A 15,015-nucleotide genomic window follows, 5' to 3' on the forward strand; every position below is an offset into this window, starting at 1 on the left:
AAACGTACGGACAGAAAACGGACACTGTCAAAAATTGTACAGGGATGTAGTTGACATAATTATGCCGGTTCCGATGTACAGAGCCATAAACAGTGGAGGACAAGGAAACGACGTGTTAAAGCGTGTTAAGAAAATGCAGGTGCAGCCAAGCACTAAATCCTTTTTCTTTAAGTTGCATACCGGAACTTTGCCGGTACGGGCCTTTTTACAAGAGAAGGGTTTTTATTTACCATGGGGAGCAAATTGCCTTATATGTAAGCAATTAGAAACAATTGACCATGTTTTTTTGCATTGTTGGGCAGGGGTTTTCTTTTGGGACGTTCTTCAAAGAACACTACAGAAAGAATTGCCTTTAAGTCCATTAGGTATTAGATTTCTGACAGTAGAAAATGAGGACGGCTTGCCTTTGGACTTAATTATGCTAATGGGCCTCCACTGTTTATGGAGGGCTCGAATGGCCGGTTTCTTTTGTGAGCCTGACAGCCGGCCTGCGCGGCTGCTCTTCCGGGACGATATTTCCAAGTTCATTGATGTAATTAAACAACAAGAATGTCCTCCGGATTGGCTGGCGAGGATTGAGCCCCTCGCCACTTTAAAGGAATTTTAAACTGGACATGGCCAGCCACAATGTGACTGACCGCACAATATGCATGCGCACAAAGTTGAATGTGTGTTTGTGTATGTTTATGTATCACTTACCTTATTTCAAGAAATGATGCCCTTTGTGTTAGCTTGGTGAAACTTCCGGCAATAAAGAAAAAAAAAAAAAAAAGGTATAGCTCAGAGGTAGAGCGCTCGCTTTGCATGCGAGAAGCCCCGGGTTCGATCCCCGGTACCTCCACGTTGGCTGCGTAATTTTTATTTTTTTATACAATAGTGAAAACGATGAACTAATTCTTTCGCACTGCGCACATAATAGCACGCAATGCGCACTGAAGAAATCGCCTTCCGAGCACCGGCTTCCTCCGCCGCCACATAGTAGTAAGTGTAGGCCTTAGCGCTTCAAGCCATAACGCACGTGATTGGATCAAAACTGCTCAATTTTTGATACGATTCTATTACAATACTACATGAAGTGCGTAATATTCCCATTTAAACGTAATTCGGGGGTATAGCTCAGAGGTAGAGCGCTCGCTTTGCATGCGAGAAGCCCCGGGTTCGATCCCCGGTACCTCCACGTTGGCTGCGTAATTTTTATTTTTTTATACAATAGTGAAAACGATGAACTAATTCTTTCGCACTGCGCACATAATAGCACGCAATGCGCACTGAAGAAATCGCCTTCCGAGCACCGGCTTCCTCCGCCGCCACATAGTAGTAAGTGTAGGCCTTAGCGCTTCAAGCCATAACGCACGTGATTGGATCAAAACTGCTCAATTTTTCATACGATTCTATTACTATACTACATGAAGTGCGTAATATTCCCGTTTAAACGTAATTCGGGGGTATAGCTCAGAGGTAGAGCGCTTGCTTTGCATGCGAGAAGCCCCGGGTTCGATCCCCGGTTGGCTGCGCCACGGGGATCGAACCTCCACGTTGGCTGCGTAATTTTTATTTTTTTATACAATAGTGAAAACGATGAACTAATTCTTTCGCACTGCGCACATAATAGCACGCAATGCGCACTGAAGGAATCGCCTTCCGAGCACTGACTTCCTCCGCCGCCACATAGTAGCAAATGTAGGCCTTAGCGCTTCAAGCCATAACGCACGTGATTGGATCAAAACTGCTCAATTTTTGATACGATTCTATTACAATACTACATGAAGTGCGTAATATTCCCGCTTAAACGTAATTCGGTGGTATAGCTCAGAGGTAGAGCGCTCGCTTTGCATGCGAGAAGCCCCGGGTTCGATCCCCGGTACCTCCACGTTGGCTGCGTAATTTTTATTTTTTTATACAATAGTGAAAACGATGAACTAATTCTTTCGCACTGCGCACATAATAGCACGCAATGCGCACTGAAGGAATCGCCTTCCGAGCACTGACTTCCTCCGCCGCCACATAGTAGTAAGTGTAGGCCTTAGCGCTTCAAGCCATAACGCACGTGATTGGATCAAAACTGCTCAATTTTTCATACGATTCTATTACTATACTACATGAAGTGCGTAATATTCCCGTTTAAACGTAATTCTGGGGTATAGCTCAGAGGTAGAGCGCTCGCTTTGCATGCGAGTGCCCCGGGTTCGATACCCGGTACCTCCACGTTGGCTGCGTAATTTTTATTTTTTTATACAATAGTGAAAACGATGAACTAATTCTTTCGCACTGCGCACATAATAGCACGCAATGCGCACTGAAGGAATCGCCTTCCGAGCACTGACTTCCTCCGCCGCCACATAGTAGTAAGTGTAGGCCTTAGCGCTTCAAGCCATAACGCGCGTGATTGGATCAAAACTGCTCAATTTTTGATACGATTCTATTACTATACTACATGAAGTGCGTAATATTCCCGTTTAAACGTAATTCGGGGGTATAGCTCAGAGGTAGAGCGCTTGCTTTGCATGCGAGAAGCCCCGGGTTCGATCCCCGGTTGGCTGCGCCACGGGGATCGAACCTCCACGTTGGCTGCGTAATTTTTATTTTTTTATACAATAGTGAAAACGATGAACTAATTCTTTCGCACTGCGCACATAATAGCACGCAATGCGCACTGAAGGAATCGCCTTCCGAGCACTGACTTCCTCCGCCGCCACATAGTAGCAAATGTAGGCCTTAGCGCTTCAAGCCATAACGCACGTGATTGGATCAAAACTGCTCAATTTTTGATACGATTCTATTACAATACTACATGAAGTGCGTAATATTCCCGCTTAAACGTAATTCGGTGGTATAGCTCAGAGGTAGAGCGCTCGCTTTGCATGCGAGAAGCCCCGGGTTCGATCCCCGGTACCTCCACGTTGGCTGCGTAATTTTTATTTTTTTATACAATAGTGAAAACGATGAACTAATTCTTTCGCACTGCGCACATAATAGCACGCAATGCGCACTGAAGGAATCGCCTTCCGAGCACTGACTTCCTCCGCCGCCACATAGTAGTAAGTGTAGGCCTTAGCGCTTCAAGCCATAACGCGCGTGATTGGATCAAAACTGCTCAATTTTTGATACGATTCTATTACTATACTACATGAAGTGCGTAATATTCCCGTTTAAACGCAATTCGGGGGTATAGCTCATCATTCTGCTTCCGGCTCCCGAGCTGAACGGATCGCGGGATCATGAGCTCCAGTGGAGCGGCTTATGCGGCTGTTAGCCGCGGCAACAGGCTTTCGACATCGGAAGATAAGGACTACCAGATTATTTTGCCTCGTCTACCTACAGGACGCATCGTGTTAAACACAGTTTTTTTGCACGGCGACACTCGTGTTCGCCCGTTTCGCGTAGAGGATTTTCGGGACGCGCTTCAAGCTCTTGGTATGCTCTCTGGCGTCGTCGCCCTTGGAGCGTACCAAATCAACCACGTATGGGCTGTGACGATGAAGACAGCCGAGATGGCCCAAAAGCTGGCTGCACTGAAGGAGCTTCAGGTCAAGGGGCGTCGCTGCCTGGTCATCGACCCTAAAGAACAGCAGGTGAAGCTTCGTCTTCACTGGCTTCTTCATGGTGTGGATGATGAAGACGTAAAGACTGCGCTGGCTTCCTTTGGCAAAGTCACGGAAGTAACCCGGGAGCGCTGGCGGGTGGATGGCGTTTCCGACAAGGGCTCGACGACCCGAGCTGTGCTGCTGCAGCTGAAGGCTGGACTGAAAGTCGACGACCTGCCCCACCAGATCCGCGTCGCCGGCGAGCTTGCGCTGGTCGTAGCCCCAGGTCGCCCCATGCAGTGCCTGCGCTGCCGGGGCTCTGGTCACGTTCGTCGAGAATGTAAGGTTCCCCGTTGCTCCCGGTGCAGGCTTTTCGGACACAACGACACGGACTGTGTACGTTCATACGCAGCAGCCGCGGGGTCGGCGGAGAGCGAGCCGTTGACATCAGACCACATGATGGACGTGACCGAGGCCGAGGATGCGGCCAAGGGAGCTGGAAGCGGCAATGCGGTGGCAGAAGCGAGCGGGACGACGACGCCGACTAAAGGAGGACCGAATAATGTCCCTCCTCCCGACGAGCCAGAAACCGCACTAATCAGCGTCAGGGTGACCCAGACAGAAAATGAGAGCCGCCAGCCGGCTACAGATACTACGGAGGCAGCGGAAAACGACAACGCGACCCCTGCTAGCGCCCGCGTCGAAAGCGTCTCGGCACCGGTGAAGAGGTCCCTGCAGCAGGAGGAGAAAGTGGACGGAAAGGCCAGCGGTGACTCCGAGGCGCCGCCAGCTAAGACGCTACCCGGCAGGCGCTCCACCCTCAAGCCTAAGCCTAACCTGGAGGCTGACCGTAGGCTCACCCCGAAGCCGACCAAAGACGAACTCGGACGACGGCCACCGGATGGCCACGGAGGCGTCTAGCGGTCAGCTAGACGTTAAGGTGAGCACCATGCTCCGGGCCTTCTCCCCTCCCGTTTAAATCAGTAATGGCTACCAACCCGTCGCTTAGCCTCGGCACGCTAAACGTTCGAGGTCTGGCCGCCAAAAGGAAACAGAGTCAGGTGTATCGACTGCTAGTGGACCACGACCTCGACGTTTTAGCAGTGCAAGAAACCAAGGTAGACGGCGAGGAAGAGACCGGGAGCATGGTGCAAAGGTTCACGTACAACTACTATACGGTAGTGAGCCACGCCTTAGGGACTTCGGCGGGGTGTGTCTTGTTCGTGAGGAAGCTTCCAGGCCTGGTTATAGACGGTTACTTCTCGTGCTCTTCCGGTCGACTTGTCGTTTGTGATTTCAGCTATTGCGATGTCCAATGGCGCGTGCTGTGCATTTATGCGCCTAATACGGTGCAAGAAAGGGTAAATTTCTTTTTGAACTTGAGGCACCACTTGTCTGTGCACAAAACGATAGCCTGTGTTGGGGACTTCAATTGTGTATTGAACATCGAAGACAGGTCTACGCGACGCGTAATTTACGACAAAAGCAGCGATATCATGGCGCAGATCATACATGAATTTGAATTAGAGGATATCGCTCAGTGTTTCGGGGCTGACCGAGAAGTGAAGTACACCCACTTCCAGGGAACAAGTCATGCACGATTAGACCGTATCTACCTGTCATATCATTTAGTAGAAAAATGCCAGTGCTATGCAGTTACTGCCGTATCCTTTTCTGACCACTGCCTGGTAAAATGCAGGGTGGGCCGCAAAAAAGAACGAAACGAATTCGTCTGGGAACTGTGGAAAATGAATGCTGAGCTTCTACGGGACGATACTTTTAACGAGACGGTAGTGAATGCTCTGAATTCTTTTGGAAAAGACAGTTCTATGAAATTGGGCGAGGAATGGGAGCTGTCGAAACAAACTATTAAAATCAAGGCAATTGAAAGAAGTAGCGTACTACGATATGAAGAGAAGGCAAGAGAAAGGGATTTAAAAACATTACTGGAAAAATTCGTGACGCTCGAATGCATGCAACCCGGAGCTTATCAAGAAGATATGCGTGCTATTAAGAAAAAGCTCGAGGTTTTCGATGAAGAGCGTTATCGAGGTGCGCTCGTGCGCGCGAGAGCAGAAAGACTAGCATGCGGGGAAATGCCTTCGAAAAGAGCACTGGGATTAGAAAAAAAGCACTCCAGACGCAAACAGATTGAGGCCATCGAATATAACGGGCTGGTAGTAACTGATACGAAGAATATAGGGCGTGCCTTCTTTGAACATTTCCAAAAGCTTTTCGCATTCAGGCCCGTCAACATGCAAAGTTTCAAGGACTTATTTTTGCAGCGAATGCCACAGCTGTCGAGTGACGTTAAAGAAACGTTGGAAGGACAAATAACTGAACAGGAAGTGATAAAGGCCATCGAAGACCTGAACCCTGGCAAGTCACCAGGTCCAGACGGTCTTTGTGCCGCTTGGTACAAATCGTTCAAAAGCCACCTAGCTCCTATCTTGACCGCAATTTTCAATGAAGCATACCAAATGAAAATATTTCCACCATCTTTCGGCCAGTCCCATACAGTACTAATACCTAAAACAGAAGAGACCGAGAAGCTCAAGCAACTTTCCTCCTATAGACCCATAGCGCTTACTAACTGTGACTACAAAATACTGATGAAGGTGCTGACACGGCGTATGCAGTCAGTCATTAAGGAAGTAGTCGGCCCACACCAAACGTGTGGCATTCGCGGAAGAACAATCTTCACTAACATTCACAAGTTGAAGTGTGTGCTGGAGTGTTGTGATGCCATGTGTGATGCAGTAGCGATCCTCCAGCTTGACTTGGAGAAAGCGTTTGATTGCGTTTCTCACGAGATATTGCTCACCATCCTTGAACATGTTAATTTTGGCCACATAATCACTGAGGGGGTGACCATGGCGTACCGGAGTTGCTATACGAGACTTATAATTAATCAAAGGCTGGGGGCCCCCATTAACGTGAAGCGCTCCGTTCGCCAGGGTTGTCCACTCAGCCCACTCCTGTTTTGTGTTTACATAGAAACGCTATGTCAGGCCATCATTGAAAATGAATACATTAAGGGATTTTGCCTCCAAGCAGCAGAGGTGAAGTTATTGGCATATGCTGACGATGTGGCCGTATGTTGTAAAGATACGCAAAGTGTATTGAACGCTGTGAGTATCGTCAGACTGTTTGGTAATGCCACTAATAGCTTCGTGAACTGGCAGAAATGTTTGGGGTTTTGGCACGGGGGATGGGCGTCCACCCCAGACCACTTTTCGAACGTCACCTGGGTCACGACGCCAGTTAAGTACCTTGGCGCACCCCTTGATGCCTACAAGGACAGTAGCGAGTACTGGAAGGAGCGGACAAAAGAAATAAAAGAAAAAGCCGACCGATGGAACGCCGGTCACCTGTCAATGTTCGCGAAAGCAACAGCGTGCAACATGTTTCTCGTAACAAAGATCTGGTACGTAATGCAGGTCCTACAGTGCTCTCGGATTAATGTGCAGAAACTGCACCGCGTGTTCGCTGTTTTCGTGTGGGCATCGAGCTGGGAGCGATGTAGCCGAGATAATCTCTTTCGGCGCGTGAAGGATGGTGGTCTGGGGTTGGCGCACCTCTTCTTGCGTCAACTAGTAAACAGGTTCTTCTTTTTTCGAGACACAAATGACCCATTTCTACGCACCGCTATCCAAATGAGGTTGTCAAGATCACTTCCCGAATTCGTTGTAGGCACCGAAATAATGCCAGGACCAGTTCGTGGTTTCTTTAGGGAAATAATTCAGAGTGTTTCCTTTTTGCGTGTTCGTTTTTCTAGTGCATATTTGTGGAGTGTAAAACGGAAAACGTTATATCGTGATTTATGTGACAGTGTATTGCTGGTACCCATGTACAGAGCCCTGTACAGTGGAGGCCCAGGCCTAGATGTATTGAAAAGGGTGAAGAAGATGCCAGTTCAACCAGCCACTAAATCGTTCTTCTTTAAATTACACACCGGTACTCTACCTGTTAAAATCTTTCTTGAACAACGTGGGTTCTACATGCCATGGGGAACCCACTGCCTTATATGTAAAAAAGCAGAAAGCATAGATCACGTCTTCATCCACTGTTGGGAAGGGGTCTTTTTCTGGGACGTGTTACAAAGGACTCTAAAAAAAGAGCTACCTATAGATCCCCACGGAATCAGGTTTCTGCCAGTATATGACGACGAAGGTTTCCCGTACGACGTCATCATGCTTACGGGCCTCCACTGTTTATGGCGCGCAAGAATGGCGGGCTACCATTGTGACCCGGATGCCCGACCAGCGCGTGTATACTTCCGGGAATGCATGCAACGGTATGTGGAAGTGCAGAAGTTGCAACAGCCTGTTCCTGAGTGGCTGTCGAGGGTTGAACCCCTTACAGCACTAAAGGAATTTTAATCCGACAACGTCGTGCCACAGTAGCGGACGGCAACGAATGTAAATATTACTGTTCTTTGTTCCGTTTGTGTATTCATTCGTTTTTGCTTCTTTGGTCTTTGTTTATATCATTTAAGGAATGTGTGTTGTGGTGACATGTCGAGGATTGGCAATAAAGAAAAAAAAAAAAAAGGGGGTATAGCTCAGAGGTAGAGCGCTCGCTTTGCATGCGAGAAGCCCCGGGTTCGATCCCCGGTACCTCCACGTTGGCTGCGTAATTTTTATTTTTTTATACAATAGTGAAAACGATGAACTAATTCTTTCGCACTGCGCACATAATAGCACGCAATGCGCACTGAAGGAATCGCCTTCCGAGCACTGACCTCCTCCGCCGCCACATAGTAGTAAGTGTAGGCCTTAGCGCTTCAAGCCATACCGCACGTGATTGGATCAAAACTGCTCAATTTCTGATACGATTCTATTACAATACTACATGAAGTGCGTAATATTCCCGTTTAAACGTAATTCGGGGGTATAGCTAAGAGGTAGAGCGCTCGCTTTGCATGCGAGAAGCCCCGGGTTCGATCCCCGGTACCTCCACGTTGGCTGCGTAATTTTTATTTTTTTATACAATAGTGAAAACGATGAACTAATTCTTTCGCACTGCGCACATAATAGCACGCAATGCGCACTGAAGGAATCGCCTTCCGAGCACTGACCTCCTCCGCCGCCACATAGTAGTAAGTGTAGGCCTTAGCGCTTCAAGCCATAACGCGCGTGATTGGATCAAAACTGCTCAATTTTTGATACGATTCTATTACTATACTACATGAAGTGCGTAATATTCCCGTTTAAACGTAATTCGGGGGCACCATTCAACGACGAAGCAACAGCAAGTGCACTACAGGCGCCCGAGAAAGTGTCTCCTATTGCTCAGCGACCTCCCTCTCCTGGTAATAATGTGCCGCGCCGGTTTTATCAGCGTAGTCAGGAGAGTGCCACAAAGAAGTCCAAAGGGAGCAAGACCACAGATTTACCTGTGGCCAAGGGCGATGAAACACAAAAGCTTTAGGTGAGCAAAATGGCTACCGCCTTCACCCTCCCCTTATGTGTAGCGACACTCAACGTACGTGGGCTGAGGAATATAAGACGCCAGCAGCAGTTACTACACGTGCTTAGGCAGCATGAAGTTGATGTTGGTGCAGTGCAAGAGACAAAGATATCGTCTGCTGGTGATTTCAACCTTGCGCTGCAAACTTTTCAACCTGATTACGAGGTGTGTATTAGCCAAGCATGTGGTGCTTCCGCTGGATGCTTTTTGTTAATCAGAAAGCAGTTAAATCATTCTTCATTGTCGCTACGTGTTGATGGGGAAGGCCGCCTTATATGCTGTGACCTCTCTTTTCATGGCCGTAATTGGCGGTTTATTTGCGTTTATGCTCCCTCAAAAGTTAATGACAGGTGGGCTTTCTTCCTCTCACTTGCTCCGCTCCTAGATACTGACAGAGATTTGGTACTGTTGGGAGACTTCAACTGTGTTTGTGATTCCAGAGATCACTCATTCCTAACTAATCGTTATGATGCAAGTGCTACTTTCCTGCATCAGTTAGCGGAAGATCACAATCTGATAGACGTGGGAGCCTACACACCTTCTTGGGTGCGGTTCACGCACTTTCAAGGCGTCTCCCATGCTCGACTTGATCGTGTGTATGTTTCGACGAATCTCTGGTCTCACATCCACAACTACGCCGTGAAGCCTGTATTTTTCACAGACCACTGTTTAGTAGCTGTTTCATGGGGTCCTCGAAAATTTCGCAAGTTTGCTCCAAACTGGGCACTGTGGAAACTTAATACACAACTTTTACGAGAGGAAAGTTTTGTAAACAAAGTGAAAGAATTATGGCTAGAAATAACACAATGTCAAGAGCTTCCATTGTTTGCTCAATGGGAAATGTTCAAAAATAGAGTGAAAAATGAGGCGATTGCCATTTCATGTGACCTGTCTCAAAGAAAAAAAGCTGAAAAGCATTACCTTCATGATCTACTGCACAAGCTGCACGCTTTCGAAAGCCAGGAACCAGGATTGTATAGTGATGAAATAAATGCAGTTCGCGCACAAATACAGAAATATGAGACGGAAGTGTACAAAGGAGCAATGGTACGTTCACGCACAACTCGCTTCACAGAAGAGCAGCCCACAAAAAGGGCTCTCGGTGATGAAAAGCGATATGCGCTTTCCAAGCAAATATTGGAAATTGAGTCTGGTGGGTCTATATACACAGAAACGTCCCAAATAATAAACCTATTTGAAGCTCATTATAAAGATCTTTTCACTGCAATTAAGCCTCAGAATGGATACGAAGAAAACGCTGATCAGTTTATTTCGCTTATGCCACACTTAGAAGAAGACGATCGCCTCAGCGTTGATGGGCCAGTCACTCGAGAAGAAATTAATTTTGCCATCGAAACGCTTCAGAAAAACAAGACGCCTGGCCCTGATGGCCTTAGTGTGGAATTTTATATAAAATTTCAGGAATTCCTGTGTCCTTTTCTTGAGCAGCTTTTCGAGGAAGCCTATCAGTATGGTGAGCTTCCTCCATCTTTCTATCAGTGCCACACAACCTTGATACCAAAGAGCACTGATGATGAAATAATAAAGAGGGTAAACGGATATAGGCCGATATCGTTGTGTAACGTGGATTACAAGATATTTGCAAAAGTACAGACAAATAGATTGCAAACAGTCATTACTAAATTAGTAGGTGATCATCAAACATGCGGAATTCGAGGCCGCTCTATACAGACAAATGTTCATATCGCACGTTCAGTCCTTGAGTGCATAGAGGGTAGTACGGATCAAGTAGCTCTTCTCCAGATTGACCTCGCCAAAGCTTTTGATAAGGTTCAACACAAATTTTTGTTCCAACTACTGCGACATCTTCAGTTAGGGGATGTATTATACAATGGTATAACACTTTGTTATAAACATTGCACTACAAAGTTAATTGTGAACCGTACCCTCTCAGATATAATACAGGTACAGTCATCCGTTCGTCAAGGTTGTCCTCTCTCGCCTTTACTCTTCGCCATATACTTAGAACCGCTTTGCTTAAGCGTGCTTTGCGACTCGAGCATTAAAGGATACAGGTATGCCGATGAGGAAATTAAAGTGCTAGCTTATGCAGATGACATTGCCTTCTTTTGCGTCGATAAGCCAAGCATTGCCAAGGCAATAGACGCTACCCTGCGTTTCTGTGAGACTGCAGGAGCTACTGTAAATTTTGAAAAAAGTAGAGGCTTTTGGCTAGGCGTGTGGGCACTCACTCCCTCTATATTCGCGAATATTCATTGGAATCAGTCTCCGTTGCGATATCTTGGAGTACCTCTCGATAACTTCCGTAATAGTGGACCTCATTGGACGTCCACGATAACAACTATTCGTCGAAAGGTGACAACCTGGCAGGGACGTGATCTCTCCATTTTTGCGAGAGCTAAGGCATGCAATACATTTCTCGCTTCGAAGCTTCTTTATGTTCTGCAGGTCTTACACTGCTCACGTGTCCATGTCCAGGCATTTCATAGAATATTTGCATGTTTTATTTGGCATTCATCATGGGAAGCCATGAGAAGGGACAACCTTTTTCTCCCGCTTGAAAAGGGAGGCCTGGGTCTTGTGCATTTGTTTGTGCGACAATTGGTCATGCGCTTATTTTACCTTAAAAATGTCCGTCATCCATTCCTGCTCGCAGTTAATCGAGCACGTCTTGCGTCACACCTCCCTTTTCTTTATGTCACGACAAACTTTGCTCAAGAACTACCGTTATGGGGCTTCCTAAAGGAACTTGTCGACACTATTTCCTTCTTAAAAGCCAGATTCACCCTTGAATATTTGTTTACCGTTAATCGCACGTCGCTAAATGTAGCACTTATAGATAACCTTTTCCCTGAACCTCTGTACCGAAAGCCGTATCTGTCTCTATTTGGCCAAGATGTTCTTTGCCGTGTCCGTAGAATGTGCATTGCGCCTGCAGCGAAAACGTTTTTCTTTAAGCTGCACACCTCCACACTGCCAGTTAAAACGTGGCTTCAGGAAAAAGGACTGTTCGTACCCTGGAATACAAATTGTAGACTTTGCAATCAACCCGAGACAATAGAGCATTGCTTTATACTTTGTCGTGACGCATTTCATTTTTTGGACATTCTACAAAGAACTCTCAAAAAAGACTTTCCTCTCACATGTTATGGTATCCGGTTCCTTCCTTTCAAAAAGACAGCCAGTAATACACCATACGATTTGTTTATGTTATTAGGACTTCATTCATTATGGAGAAGTCGAATGATCGACAGACATGCCGAGCCACCTCGCTCGACAAGGTCTATCTTCCGTGAAGAGACTGCTCAAGTCCGTAGTGTGGTTGCTACATATGATCCCGTACCTGAATGGATTTCGCGTCTGGACGCTTGTGTTTGTTTGCCAGAATTTTGAACTGTCATTGGACTGCATACTGTGTGTGAATTTGTTTTGTGTGCGTGTATGTTCATATGTAATGTAACTGCATTGATTTGACACTACCATTACTTCCATGCAATAAAGAAAAAAATATCGGGGGTATAGCTCAGAGGTAGAGCGCTCGCTTTGCATGCGAGAAGCCCCGGGTTCGATCCCCGGTACCTCCACGTTGGCTGCGTAATTTTATTTTTTTATACAATAGTGAAAACGATGAACTAGTTATTTCGCACTGCGCACATAATAGCAGCAGTGCGCACTTAAGAAATCGCCTTCCGAGCACCGACTTCCTCCGCCGCCACATAGTAGTAAGAGTAGGCCTTAGCGCTTCAAGCCATAACGCACGTGATTGGATCAAAACTGCTCATTTTTTCTGATTCTATTAAAATACTACATGAAGTGCGTAATATTCCCGTTTATGCGCAATTCGGGGGTATAGCTCAGAGGTAGAGCGCTCGCTTTGCATGCGAGAAGCCCCGGGTTCGATCCCCGGTACCTCCACGTTGGCTGCGTAATTTTAATTTTTTTATACAATAGTGAAAACGATGAACTAATTCTTTCGCACTGCGCACATAATAGAGGCAGTGCGCACTGAAGAAATCGCCTTCCGAGCACCGACTTCCTCCGCCGCCACATAGTAGTAAGTAGAGAGTTTTAGCAGAGCGTTTACGGTCCGCTCCGCTCAGACCGGAATATCACAACAATTGGCACGCAGCCGCTCAGCAAAACGCTACAGGGAACACTGACGCGCGCGCACACAGCACACATAGCGGCAGCGGAACGTGGGACGCCGGCCACGTTCCGCTAGGAAACTGATTTAGCGGTGCGTCAGGGAGCGTGTAGTTGCTTTCGTAATCGTTTCACCGCCAAGCTGAGAGCACGTCAGTGGCATCTCTGGAAGACGCTCTTGTTAGATAAGCGAAATCAATGCATTCTGTGCAGCAACCGGTGCGCGTGAAACGTGTGCGGAGCGGAGCGCAAGCAAACGCTCTGCTAAAACTGTCTAGTGTAGGCCTTAGCGCTTCAAGCCATAACGCACGCGATTGGATCAAAACTGCTCAATTTTTGATACGATTCTATTACAATACTACATGAAGTGCGTAATATTCCCGTTTAAACGTAATTCGGGGGTATAGGTCAGCCATTCTGCTTCCGGCTCCCGAGCTGAACGGATCGCTGGATCATGAGCTCCAGTGGAGCGGCTTATGCGGCTGTTAGCCGCGGCAACAGGCTTTCGACATCGGAAGATAAGGACTACCAGATTATTTTGCCTCGTCTACCTACAGGACGCATCGTGTTAAACACAGTTTTTTTGCACGGCGACACTCGTGTTCGCCCGTTTCGCGTAGAGGATTTTCGGGACGCGCTTCAAGCTCTTGGTATGCTCTCTGGCGTCGTCGCCCTTGGAGCGTACCAAATCAACCACGTATGGGCTGTGACGATGAAGACAGCCGAGATGGCCCAAAAGCTGGCTGCACTGAAGGAGCTTCAGGTCAAGGGGCGTCGCTGCCTGGTCATCGACCCTAAAGAACAGCAGGTGAAGCTTCGTCTTCACTGGCTTCTTCATGGTGTGGATGATGAAGACGTAAAGACTGCGCTGGCTTCCTTTGGCAAAGTCACGGAAGTAACCCGGGAGCGCTGGCGGGTGGATGGCGTTTCCGACAAGGGCTCGACGACCCGAGCTGTGCTGCTGCAGCTGAAGGCTGGACTGAAAGTCGACGACCTGCCCCACCAGATCCGCGTCGCCGGCGAGCTTGCGCTGGTCGTAGCCCCAGGTCGCCCCATGCAGTGCCTGCGCTGCCGGGGCTCTGGTCACGTTCGTCGAGAATGTAAGGTTCCCCGTTGCTCCCGGTGCAGGCTTTTCGGACACAACGACACGGACTGTGTACGTTCATACGCAGCAGCCGCGGGGTCGGCGGAGAGCGAGCCGTTGACATCAGACCACATGATGGACGTGACCGAGGCCGAGGATGCGGCCAAGGGAGCTGGAAGCGGCAATGCGGTGGCAGAAGCGAGCGGGACGACGACGCCGACTAAAGGAGGACCGAATAATGTCCCTCCTCCCGACGAGCCAGAAACCGCACTAATCAGCGTCAGGGTGACCCAGACAGAAAATGAGAGCCGCCAGCCGGCTACAGATACTACGGAGGCAGCGGAAAACGACAACGCGACCCCTGCTAGCGCCCGCGTCGAAAGCGTCTCGGCACCGGTGAAGAGGTCCCTGCAGCAGGAGGAGAAAGTGGACGGAAAGGCCAGCGGTGACTCCGAGGCGCCGCCAGCTAAGACGCTACCCGGCAGGCGCTCCACCCTCAAGCCTAAGCCTAACCTGGAGGCTGACCGTAGGCTCACCCCGAAGCCGACCAAAGACGAACTCGGACGACGGCCACCGGATGGCCACGGAGGCGTCTAGCGGTCAGCTAGACGTTAAGGTGAGCACCATGCTCCGGGCCTTCTCCCCTCCCGTTTAAATCAGTAATGGCTACCAACCCGTCGCTTAGCCTCGGCACGCTAAACGTTCGAGGTCTGGCCGCCAAAAGGAAACAGAGTCAGGTGTATCGACTGCTAGTGGACCACGACCTCGACGTTTTAGCAGTGCAAGAAACCAAGGTAGACGGCGAGGAGG

General features: G+C 48.3%; 8 non-coding genes across 8 annotated transcripts; all 8 read left to right on the plus strand.

The window, feature by feature from the left end:
* Positions 1-769: 769 nt before the first annotated feature.
* On the plus strand, positions 770-841 carry TRNAA-UGC (transfer RNA alanine (anticodon UGC)). Its single transcript has one exon. It is a non-coding gene; the product is annotated as a tRNA-Ala (tRNA).
* Positions 842-1,105: 264 nt separating this feature from the next.
* On the plus strand, positions 1,106-1,177 carry TRNAA-UGC (transfer RNA alanine (anticodon UGC)). Its single transcript has one exon. It is a non-coding gene; the product is annotated as a tRNA-Ala (tRNA).
* Positions 1,178-1,798: 621 nt separating this feature from the next.
* Positions 1,799-1,870, plus strand: TRNAA-UGC (transfer RNA alanine (anticodon UGC)). Its single transcript has one exon. It is a non-coding gene; the product is annotated as a tRNA-Ala (tRNA).
* A 956-nt stretch (positions 1,871-2,826) lies between these two features.
* On the plus strand, positions 2,827-2,898 carry TRNAA-UGC (transfer RNA alanine (anticodon UGC)). Its single transcript has one exon. It is a non-coding gene; the product is annotated as a tRNA-Ala (tRNA).
* A 5,179-nt stretch (positions 2,899-8,077) lies between these two features.
* TRNAA-UGC (transfer RNA alanine (anticodon UGC)) lies at positions 8,078-8,149 on the plus strand. Its single transcript has one exon. It is a non-coding gene; the product is annotated as a tRNA-Ala (tRNA).
* A 264-nt stretch (positions 8,150-8,413) lies between these two features.
* Positions 8,414-8,485, plus strand: TRNAA-UGC (transfer RNA alanine (anticodon UGC)). Its single transcript has one exon. It is a non-coding gene; the product is annotated as a tRNA-Ala (tRNA).
* A 4,005-nt stretch (positions 8,486-12,490) lies between these two features.
* TRNAA-UGC (transfer RNA alanine (anticodon UGC)) lies at positions 12,491-12,562 on the plus strand. Its single transcript has one exon. It is a non-coding gene; the product is annotated as a tRNA-Ala (tRNA).
* A 259-nt stretch (positions 12,563-12,821) lies between these two features.
* Positions 12,822-12,893, plus strand: TRNAA-UGC (transfer RNA alanine (anticodon UGC)). Its single transcript has one exon. It is a non-coding gene; the product is annotated as a tRNA-Ala (tRNA).
* The last annotated feature ends 2,122 nt before the right edge of the window (positions 12,894-15,015 follow it).

This window comes from Dermacentor andersoni, chromosome 3, assembly GCF_023375885.2.
Source record: "Dermacentor andersoni chromosome 3, qqDerAnde1_hic_scaffold, whole genome shotgun sequence".
Classification (NCBI taxonomy): domain Eukaryota; kingdom Metazoa; phylum Arthropoda; class Arachnida; order Ixodida; family Ixodidae; genus Dermacentor; species Dermacentor andersoni.